The sequence below is a fragment of the Triticum aestivum genome, chromosome 7A (assembly GCF_018294505.1).
Source record: "Triticum aestivum cultivar Chinese Spring chromosome 7A, IWGSC CS RefSeq v2.1, whole genome shotgun sequence".
Classification (NCBI taxonomy): Eukaryota; Viridiplantae; Streptophyta; class Magnoliopsida; order Poales; family Poaceae; genus Triticum; species Triticum aestivum.
In genome coordinates, this window is record NC_057812.1 from 715,845,456 (window position 1) to 715,856,720 (window position 11,265).

Here is an 11,265-nt window from a genome sequence, read left to right on the forward strand (position 1 = left end):
TATTACTACAGACTGTTCTGTTTTTGACAGATTCTGTTTTTCGTGTGTTGTTTGCTTATTTTGATGCATCTATGGCTAGTAAAATAGTTTATAAACAATAGAGAAGTTGGAATACAGTAGGTTTAACACCAATATAAATAAATAATGAGTTCATTACATTACCTTGAAGTGGTCTTTTGTTTTCTTTCGCTAACAGAGCTCGCGAGATTTTCTACTTTAAGTTTTGTGTTGTGAAGTTTTCAAGTTTTGGGTAAAGATTTGATGGATTATGGAACAAGGAGTGGTAAGAGACTAAGCTTGTGGATGCCCATGTTACCCCCAAGATAATCTAAGGACAACTAAAAGCCAAAGCTTGGGGACGCCCCGGAAGGCATCCCCTCTTTTCGTCCACTTCTATCGGTAACTTTACTTGGAGCTATATTTTTATTCACCACATGATATGTGTTTTGCTTGGAGCGTCTTGTATGATTTGAGTCTTTGCTTTTTAGTTTACCAAAATCATTATTTCTATACACACCTTTTGAGAGAGCCATACATGAGTTGGAATTTGTTAGAATACTCTATGTGCTTCGCTTATATCATTTGAGTTATATAGTTTTGCTCTAGTACTTCACTTATATCTTTTAGAGCATGGTGGTGGATTTGTTTTATAGAAACTATTGATCTCTCATGCTTCACTTAGATTATTTTTAGAGTCTTAAATAGCATGGTAATTTGCTTAAATAATCCTAATATTCTAGGTGTTCAAGATTAATAATTTTTTTCTTATGAGTGTTTTGAATACTAAGAGAAGTTTGATGCTTGATGATTGTTTTGAGATATGGAGGTAATAATATCAAAGTCGTGCTAGTTGAGTAGTTGTGAATTTGAGAAATGCTTGTGTTGAAGTTTGCAAGTCCCGTAGCATGCACGTATGGTAAACGTTATGTAACAAATTTGAAATATGAGGTGTTATTTGATTGTCGTACTTATGAGTGGCGGTCGGGGACGAGCGATGGTCTTTTCCTACCAATCTATCCCCCTAGGAGCATGCGTGTAGTGCCGAGGTTTTTGATGACTTGTAGATTTTTTCAATAAGTATAGAGTTCTTTATGACTAATGTTGAGTCCATGGATTATACGCACTCTCGCCCTTCCATCATTGCTAGCCTCTTCGGTACCGTGCATTGCCCTTTCTCACATTGAGAGTTGGTGTAAACTTCGCCGGTGCATCCAAACCCCGTGATATGATACGCTCTTTCACACATAAATGTGACGCCCGGGTAATCATGCTACAGTAATTCCATGCTAATGATGCCACGTCACCTCGGTTACTGTTATCAATCTCGCGATGGTTCAAAAACGGTTCGAATTCAAATTTAAAATCAAGTCAAACAATTAAAGTTTTCAAAAATCAAAACTAAAATGTTCTTAATGTGACAAATAAATCATGGATATTATTGGTGGAGTAACACCATCTTTATAAAATATTTAAATACCCTTAAGTGATTAAAACAACATCAAAACAATTAGTTATACTCCTAATATATTTTACCAAATACTAAACTATTTTTATTCTGAGGTAAAACTTCTTAGAACAGTGGATTAATTTGACACACTATTTTTGGAGCTGTTTTCATATTTTACTAAACCAAAAATATAGTGCAACTAAAATAAAAGAGAAATGAATAAAAGGTAAAACAAAAAAATAACAAAAGAAAGAGGAAACCCCCTGGCCAACTGGGCCGAACGGCCCAACTGGCCGCCGAACCAACCGACCCAGGCCGGCCCACCCCCAGTCCCCCTTATCCCCCACCCCCCAGAAACCCTAGATCGAAACCCCACCCCACTCGCCCCACTTCCCCTCCCCACACCCCGCTCCTTCCTCTGTCCCCCCGATTGGATCGGGGGAATCAACCCCATCGACCGCGCCGCTCGAACCCCCCTGTGATCCATCACCGGACGCCATCGCCGCGGTCCTCTCCGTCGCTGGAGGCCCCCTCGCCGGACCGCAACCTCGTCGGCCTGCCTCCCCCTCCCCGCCGGACTGCTACCTCTCCGTCCCCGTCATCCTCCCCACGGGTCGCCCTCGAACCTCGCCGCCCATCGCCGTACCGCCTCGCCTTCCCCTCTTCTCCGATCTGGATGCGCCGCCGCCCGAAGGCCTCATCGTCGCCGGACCACCCTGCCGTCGCTGCTCGTCGCCTGGAACTTCTCCGCCCCGTCGCGCAAGCCCCGCCCTGCCTCGATTCTGTCGCGCACGTCGTCCCCGTCCTCCCCAACGACTCCCACTGCCCCGTCCCTGCTCCTCGATGTGAGCACGCCTCCCTCCCTCTCCCTGCGCCCGCCGCGCTCACCGTGACCCGGGGCCATCCCGGTCGCGCCTGCACCTCCCAACCGCTGCGTGTCGCCCGCCTGCGCTGCTGCCGCCGTTCATCGGCCGCGCCCATCGCATGGCCTCGCTCCCCGGTCCCTGCAGCCACCCTCGTCGTCCTCGCCTTGCCGCTCCAGCCCCGGGCCGCCGATGCCTGCCGCCGACGCCCGCCGACTTGACTCGCCCGCCGCTCGCCTCCTGCGCCAGTGCCCACGGCCTGCTGCTTGCTCCGGTCCGCCTGACCTTGCCGGCGGCGACCCGCATCCGCCCCGCGGCCACCCTGCCGGCCACCGCGCCATCGCCCTGGCCGGTGCCCCGCCGCAGCCCCGGTTGCCTCGCTCCGCGGCGCCCGTGCCCAACGCCCGCTATGCCCCCTGAGTCTATGACATGGGGGGCCCACGCCCCAGGACGTTAAAAAAATAATAAGTATAAAAAACTAATTAATTAATTAATTAATTTACTCAATTAATCCTGTTAATTAACTTAATTAAGTCTGTTAAATTAACCTAATCTCTTATTAAACTAACTAAACGTGTTTAGTTAAACTCTATCAATGACAAAGGGCCCCACATACACTATTCACTTTGGACTAGTCAAAATGTTGACTGGGTCAACCCAGCCCCTGGCCCCACATGTCATATGTATATACACATTGCTGGGTACACTCATGTGTACCCATAGCAGTTTGTCTTTTGATTATTTCGAATTACATTAAATCCAGAAATTCCAGAATTTGTTTAAATCTTTGAAAAATCATATAAAATAAACTGTAACTCGGATGGAAAAACATGGTACATTAAAGTTGCTCAGAACGACGAGACGAATCCGAATACGCAGCCCGTTCATCCGCCACGCATCCCTAGCATAGCGAACTCGCAACTTTCCCCCTCCGGCTCCTCTGCCCGTAAACGCGAAACACCGGGAATACTTTTCCGGATGTTCCCCCCTTCACCGGTATCACCTCATACCGCGTTAGGGCACCTCTAGCACCGATACTTGTCATGTCATGCATCGCTATGCACCTGCTTGCTTAAATATTTATTGTTTCTTCCCCCTCTTCTCTCGCTAGACATCGAGACCGACGCTGCTGCTGCCCAGTTCGACTACGGAGTTGACGACCCCTCTCTCTTGCCAGAGCAACCAGGCAAGCCCCCCCTTTGATCACCAGATATCGCCTACTCTTTTCTCTATACTGCTTGCATTAGAGTAGTGTAGCATGTTACTGCTTTCCGTTATTTCTATCCTGATGCATAGCCTGTCCTTGCTACTACTGTTGTTACCATTACCTGCTATCCTACTGCTTAGTATAGGATGCTAGTGTTCCATCAGTGGCCCTACACTCTTGTCCGTCTGCCATGCTATACTACTGGGTCGTGATCACTTCGGGAGGTGATCACGGGCATATACGATATACTTTACACAGTTACATTACCTGTGATACTGTTCGGAGATGGGGGCTGAAGGGGCAGGTGGCTCCATCCCGGTAGAGGTGGGCCTGGGTTCCCGACGGCCCCCGACGGTTACTTTGAGGCGGAGCGACAGGGCAGGTTGAGACCACCTAGGAGAGAGGTGGGCCTGGCCCTGGTCGATGTTCGCGGATACTTAACACGTTTAACGAGATCTTGGTATTTGATCTGAGTCTGGCTACTGGCCTATACGCACTAACCATCTACGCGGGGACAGTTATGGGCACTCGACGTCGTGGTATCAGCCGAAGCACTTCGTGACGCCAGCGACTGAGCGGCGCGCGCCGGGTTGGACCGCGTAACGTGACTTCCTTTGTAATGGAGGTTGCTAGGTCTGCTCTCCGGCCGCGTACACGACGTGCAGGTGTGCTATGGGCGATGGGCCCAGACCCCTGTGCTCTTAGGTTTAGACCGGTGTGCTGGCCTCTCTGTTGTGCCTAGGTGGGGCTGCGACGTGTTGATCTTCCGAGGCCGGGCATGACCCAGGAAAGTGTGTCCGGCCAAATGGGATCGAGCGTGTTGGGTTATGTGGTGCACCCCTGCAGGGAAGTTAATCTATTCAAATAGCTGTGATCTTCGGTAACAGGACGACTTGGAGTTGTACCTTGACCTTATGACAACTAGAACAGGATACTTAATAAAACACACCCTTCCAAGTGCCAGATACAACCGGTGATCGCTCTCTCACAGTGCGACGAGGGGAGGATCATCGGTTAGGATTATGCTATACAATGCTACTTGGAGGACTTCAGTCTACTCTCTTCTACATGCTGCAAGACGAGGCTCCCAGAAGCGTAGTCTTCGAAAGGACTAGCTATCCCCCCTTATCCCGGCTTTCTGCAGTTCAGTCCACATATAATAGCCTTATTCCAGTTGATACCAATGCATACATATGTAGTATAGCTCCTTGCTTGCGAGTACTTTGGATGAGTACTCACGGTTGCTTTCTCCCTCTTTCCCCCCTATCCCTTCTACCTGGTTGTCGCAACCAGATGTTGGAGCCCAGGATCCAGACGCCACCTTCGACGACGAGTCCTACTACACCGGAGGTGCCTACTACTACGTGCTGCCCGCTGACGACGACCAGGAGTAGTTTAGGAGGATCCCAGGCAGGAGGCCTGCGCCTCTTTCGATCTGTATCCCAGTTTGTGCTAGCCTTCTTAAGGCAAACTTGTTTAACTTATGTCTGTACTCAGATATTGTTGCTTCCGCTGACTCGTCTATGATCGAGCTCTTGTATTCAAGTCCTCGAGGCCCCTGGCTTGTAATATGATGCTTGTATGACTTATTTTATTTGTAGAGTTGTGTTGTGATATCTACCCGTGAGTCCTTGATCTTGATCGTACACATTTGTGTGCATGATTAGTGTATGATTAAATCGGGGGCGTCACAAGTTGGTATCAGAGCCGACTGCCTGTAGGAATCCCCCTTCCACACTTCTTGGCCGAAGTCGAGTCTAGACATTGCAAAACTTTTACTAACATGGCTGTGCGGCCCATGGGCCCACGTCGCCATTGGGTGGTATTAGGATCTTTTACTTCTCGATCTTTACTCTGGGACTCTGAACTCTCTTCTATTCAGGTTAAACGATTTTTTACTAAAATCTAACCTTAGGTTCTCGAAAATACTTTCTCTCGGAGAGCCCCTTCATTCCAGATGATGGCCTGCTGCACCAGAAGATTTCGTAGTTACTCTTTGCTACTCTTTCGAGACCTTGTGCCCATCGCCTTTGCAAATTCCCTACCACTGTTATATCATTATGGATAACTACATCCACTTGCCCTTTCAAATCCCATTGATCTTGTTATTACAAGATACACCGAAAATTCTCTGTATTGTTCTGAGAATATTTTGTGCCTACTGACTTGCAGTTCCTCGCCACCTGAATACCCCTACGGATAATATCTCGCCCTTATCGAGTATCTGCTCATCCCTAGTTGTTCATGTGTTTCACAATGGTCATCGAAATACTATTCGATCCTCCAAAAATCCTTAGTAGCTTATTGCTCTGCAATACTTGTCTGCTTGCATGATGGATGCTTTTCATATGTCTGGCAATATTCGTTAGCATCCTTAGGCACCGTCATTTTGATCCCTTTGATTCAAAATGAGTGCGGATGCACGCAATCATCAGTTGATCCTTTTAAATTATCTTTCCGGCTCCGACGTCATTTTGAACATGAGCTGGTTCTCAACAAATCCAATTGCCGTCGATTGTACCCCTAAGGCTATTCAACTTATCCATCCCTAATCAGAACATTGCGTCTGATCCCTTGATTTGAAAATCATAATTCCTTTGCACTTGAGCTCTGGATTAGTCAGTTGTTTCCATAATCCAATGCCTTTGCATTCTTTCTTCTTCTGGTAGAGTACCGATACTCACATCAGCTCCATTGTGGATCGTCAGATCCATTGTTTGATTTCATCCGACATCGTCCTTAATGTTCAATAACCTTGTGAGCCTTTCCGCAGGTATATAATGCCTTTGGTAAACTGTATCCTCTGCCTTGTCATCCATGCTCTACTTTTGAGCTTGTGTTATTTACTCCTGAAGTTTGTGATATATGTTCCTAAGATACTCGATGGTTTGAACTAATGCCTTCCCTAACCTGTGCAAACCCAGAAGATTTCACGGGTCATTTTTATCTGGTATTGCACCAGGTAAAACTTTCAACAACTAATGTCATTTTCAAAATACAAGAGGTGAATGAAAGGTTATGCGTTGAACAAGTGGGAGTTGACCTTGAACCCTGTGTTCATGCCCATGGAAACGACGTATACCTTATCATGGAAGCTTCTCTTAAAATAATTATCCCCTTGTTATAAGTTCATCTTGTATCTGTGGACATGGTTCCGACCATGTTTCTCCTTGATTCCATTTCTCATGCAAGTTTGAGCACTTGTCTTCTGTAGAGCATTACCCTATTCCAACCTTTACTTTGATCTACCATTGAGTATTACACTCTGGTATCTCGAAAATATCATGGAACTGCATAACTTTTTATGGGTTCTTCATCAATTGTTATTTCTCACCGATTCCAATTTTCCTAGGTACTGGGTTAGCGTCAACCGAGAACACCGATTTGTGAACCGAGTCTGCACCACGATTAAACAACTCTTGTAACCTTCATTACTTACGAGTTTGAACTCGATCACGTCATTCTTAGCCTGCTTGGCTATATCCTTGTCGTGCCGATTTTAACTGTGCTACCTGGTCCTTAATCCCGAATCACAACTTTCGACGATGAGCTAAGCTTACGTCGGTCTTTTTTTGTCATATCATTTCACCTGAACCACAAGCTTGATTCCGAGTTTCTCACGTACCCATGGTTCCAATAACCTTTTGCTTCATCATTCCTTTGACTTGATGTCATCATCGATTGATTACATCTTCATGAAATCTCTCGACAAATGTGTCGTGATCATCATTAGTATTTTGAGCTCTTCCAGGATATCAATCGACTTCTTGATGAGAAATAGCATCCTTTGCCCTCGATGATTTGGGTTATCATCGACAACATTATTGCATTCCCTCCAACACAAAACTTGTTCCTGTATTGTGTTGTACCTTGAGTTCCTTGCTATCCAACTTATGTTATGTTCTACCGCGGAGTATTACCATCTTTGATGTCAAGAATGTTGTGAGGATTGCTCCACCTCTTAAGAATTCTTGCTATAATGATACTTCTCACCATCACCATTCTTTCTTGGTCCTCGTGTTGATTCCAACCGGGGTACCCACAAGTGAACGGTGTTGTTTGGATTATGCACTTCTAGCAACCCTATTGCTTTCAAGTTAATGATTGATAATTCATTCTTAGCCTATTGGTTGCTGAACCACCATTCTAACATTGATCGTGCTACCTAACCCCATATTTCGGGTGCACCTTTCAACCAATGTTTAATTGTGTATGTTTTCCCTCGAACATACTTAGTTATATCATTTGATCTGACAAATGTTATCTTCTTGTTCACATAAGTGTGGACATCCATCTTTTGAAAATCTTAATGAATTGTTGCTGAGTCCATCAGCCACCTCCTTATCCTCTCCTTGGTTTATTGATGAACTCTTGTTTCGGAACTCGCTTGCATATTTCAATTCCCGAGAATCTTACAATGTCATCTCGACAATTTATGTTGCACTTTCTTCTCAGGCATCCTGAGTCTGACGTATCCTAACACCGATCAGATCTGAATCTCGGTCAGATATGATGGTTGGAACATTTTTTTTTCCATGAGTTATAACACTGGTCTTTTATGACTCGGTAAAGTGATGGAATGCCCAACACACCTGGCCGGATGACCTACTGTTATAGTTTCCTTTTTAGCAAAGTTATCCATTTTTTATGAGAAAATTGTAAGACTTATTCTATAAGTTGTTCCTGGTGAATCCTTAGAGTATCCAAGCTCTGATCTTTATCCAGTGACCACGTCAATGCTATCTCGAAGCATATCTGTGATACTCCAATTTTCAACAAGAACATTTGAATCACAACGTTGAATTTTCTTTATCAATTATCCAAACACCGTTGTATGGGTAATGTCATGAAGTTTCTCTCCCCTTTTCTAAAGGGTTTTCTACATTATATCCTGTCATGGATATCATACTCTGCTTGTCCTTGGGAAGGATATACCCTTGAAATATGTGTTTAAACACATTTTCCTTTCCATTGTTCTGCTTAAACCTGACAATCACTTTTCCTTTCCATTGGGATTGTTTAAACCTTCTTGTGATCTATATGATGTAAGCAGTAGTTTTCTCCTACTTAGGTAAACACCTCGGTGTACAATTCTGTCGGTAAGACCCTGTTTCTATTGTTGATGACATTCCGGTAACCACTGATGGATGAGAACTTTGCCTATTGGTCCGCCTCGTTCAACGAGCAGGAGAATGGTTCTCTTCGTCCCTCGCCCTTGGTATCGATGTTGTTGCCGACATAACTAACAGACTAGCCTCTGACATGCCTTGCTATCGTGACCATGCAAGATGTCACCCCTCCTACTTTTATCCCACATGGTGGGCCCATAACCCACAGTTCCACAGGATCGAAACCTGACTCTCCTATACACCACCTGTTCCCAAGGTTGTTCCTCACGCTCGACTTCGTATGTAATTCACGGACCACCTGTCTAGTGATCTATTCTGGTATGAGGCGCAATACCTATTCTCGTTGCCCTGAAACCCTTTCACCTTCTGATTAGGCATCGAACGATTGGCTATCCTTTTGAAACTTCTCATGGTACCTTCTTACTTTGCTCTCGATATCTTCTTAAGTTTCAAATCGAGAGAAACTTATGCTTCTTCCCTGAGTTAACCGTCTGATGCTCGATCTTGTTAGAATCCATCCATATACAGTTTTCCCTTCTCACCCTTTCGTAAGTTCGGTGATGGTCCTGAAGGAAGGACGGTGACTTCATCATGACGACCTGAAGCAGAGGACCGAAGACATCAATGTAATGGATCGACCTCTTCGAGAAGAGCAACTATGACCGAGAAGAATCTTTAGAATTTCGTAACCAGATCCCTTCCCCTTGTACCCGCTCCTAAATCTCGGGACGAGATTTCTTGTAGTGGAGGAGAAGTGTGACGCCCGGGTAATCATGCTACAGTAATTCCACGCTAATGATGCCACGTCACCTCGGTTACTGTTATCAATCTCGCGATGGTTCAAAAACGGTTCGAATTCAAATTTAAAATCAAGTCAAACAATTAAAGTTTTCAAAAGTCAAAACTAAAATGTTCTTAATGTGACAAATAAATCATGGATATTATTGGTGGAGTAACAACATCTTTATAAAATATTTAAATACCCTTAAGTGATTAAAACAACATCAAAACAATTAGTTATACTCCTAATATATTTTACCAAATACTAAACTATTTTTATTCTGAGGTAAAACTTCTTAGAACAGTGGATTAATTTGACACACTATTTTTGGAGCTGTTTTCATATTTTACTAAACCAAAAATATAGTGCAACTAAAATAAAAGAGAAATGAATAAAAGGTAAACAAAAAAAAATAACAAAAGAAGAGGAAACCCCCCTGGCCAACTGGGCCGAACGGCCCAACTGGCCGCCGAACCAACCGACCCAGGCCGGCCCACCCCCAGTCCCCCTTATCCTCCACCCCCCAGAAACCCTAGATCGAAACCCCACCCCACTCGCCCCACTTCCCCTCCCCACACCCCGCTCCTCCCTCTGTCCCCCCGATTGGATCGGGGGAATCAACCCCATCGACTGCGCCGCTCGAACCCCCCTGCGATCCATCACCGGATGCCATCGCCGCGGTCCTCTCCGTCGCTGGAGGCCCCCTCGCCGGACCGCAACCTCGCCGGCCTGCCTCCCCCTCCCCGCCGGACTGCTACCTCTCTGTCCCCGTCATCCTCCCCATGGGTCGCCCTCGAACCTCGCCGCCCATCGCCGTACCGCCTTGCCTTCCCCTCTTCTCCGATCTGGATGCGCTGCCGCCCGAAGGCCTCACCGTCGCCGGACCACCCTGCCGTCGCTGCTCGTCGCCTGGAACTTCTCCGCCCCGTCGCGCAAGCCCCGCCCTGCCTCGACTCTGTCGCGCACGTCGTCCCCGTCCTCCCCAACGACTCCCGCTGCCCCGTCCCTGCTCCTCGATGTGAGCACGCCCCCCTCCCTCTCCATGCGCCCGCCGCGCTCACCATGACCTGGGGCCATCCCGGCCGCGCCTGCACCTCCCAACCGCTGCGTGTCGCCCGCCTGCGCTGCTGCCGCCGTTCGTCGGCCGCGCCCAGCGCATGGCCTCGCTCCCCGGTCCCTGCAGCCACCCTCGTCATCCTCGCCTTGCCGCTCCAGCCCCGGGCCGCCGATGCCTGCCACCGACGCCCGCCGACTTGACTCGCCCGCCGCTCGCCTCCTGCGCCAGTGCCCACGGCCTGCTGCTTGCTCTGGTCCGCCTGACCTTGCCGGCGGCGACCCGCATCCGCCCCGCGGCCACCCTGCCGGCCACCGCGCCATCGCCCTGGCCGGTGCCCCGCCGTAGCCCCGGTTGCCTCGCTCCGCGGCGCCCGTGCCCAACGCCAGCTATGCCCCCTGAGTCTATGACATGGGGGGCCCACGCCCCAGGACGTTAAAAAAAAATACAAAAAAACTAATTAATTAATTAATTAATTTACTCAATTAATCCTGTTAATTAACTTAATTAAGTCTGTTAAATTAACCTAATCACTTATTAAACTAACTAAACGTGTTTAGTTAAACTCTATCAATGACAAAGGGACCCACATACACTATTCACTTTGGACTAGTCAAAATGTTGACTGGGTCAACCCAGCCCCTGGCCCCACATGTCATATGTATATACACATTGCTGGGTACACTCATGTGTACCCATAGCAGTTTGTCTTTTGATTATTTCGAATTACATTAAATCCAGAAATTCCAGAATTTGTTTAAATCTTTGAAAAATCATATAAAAT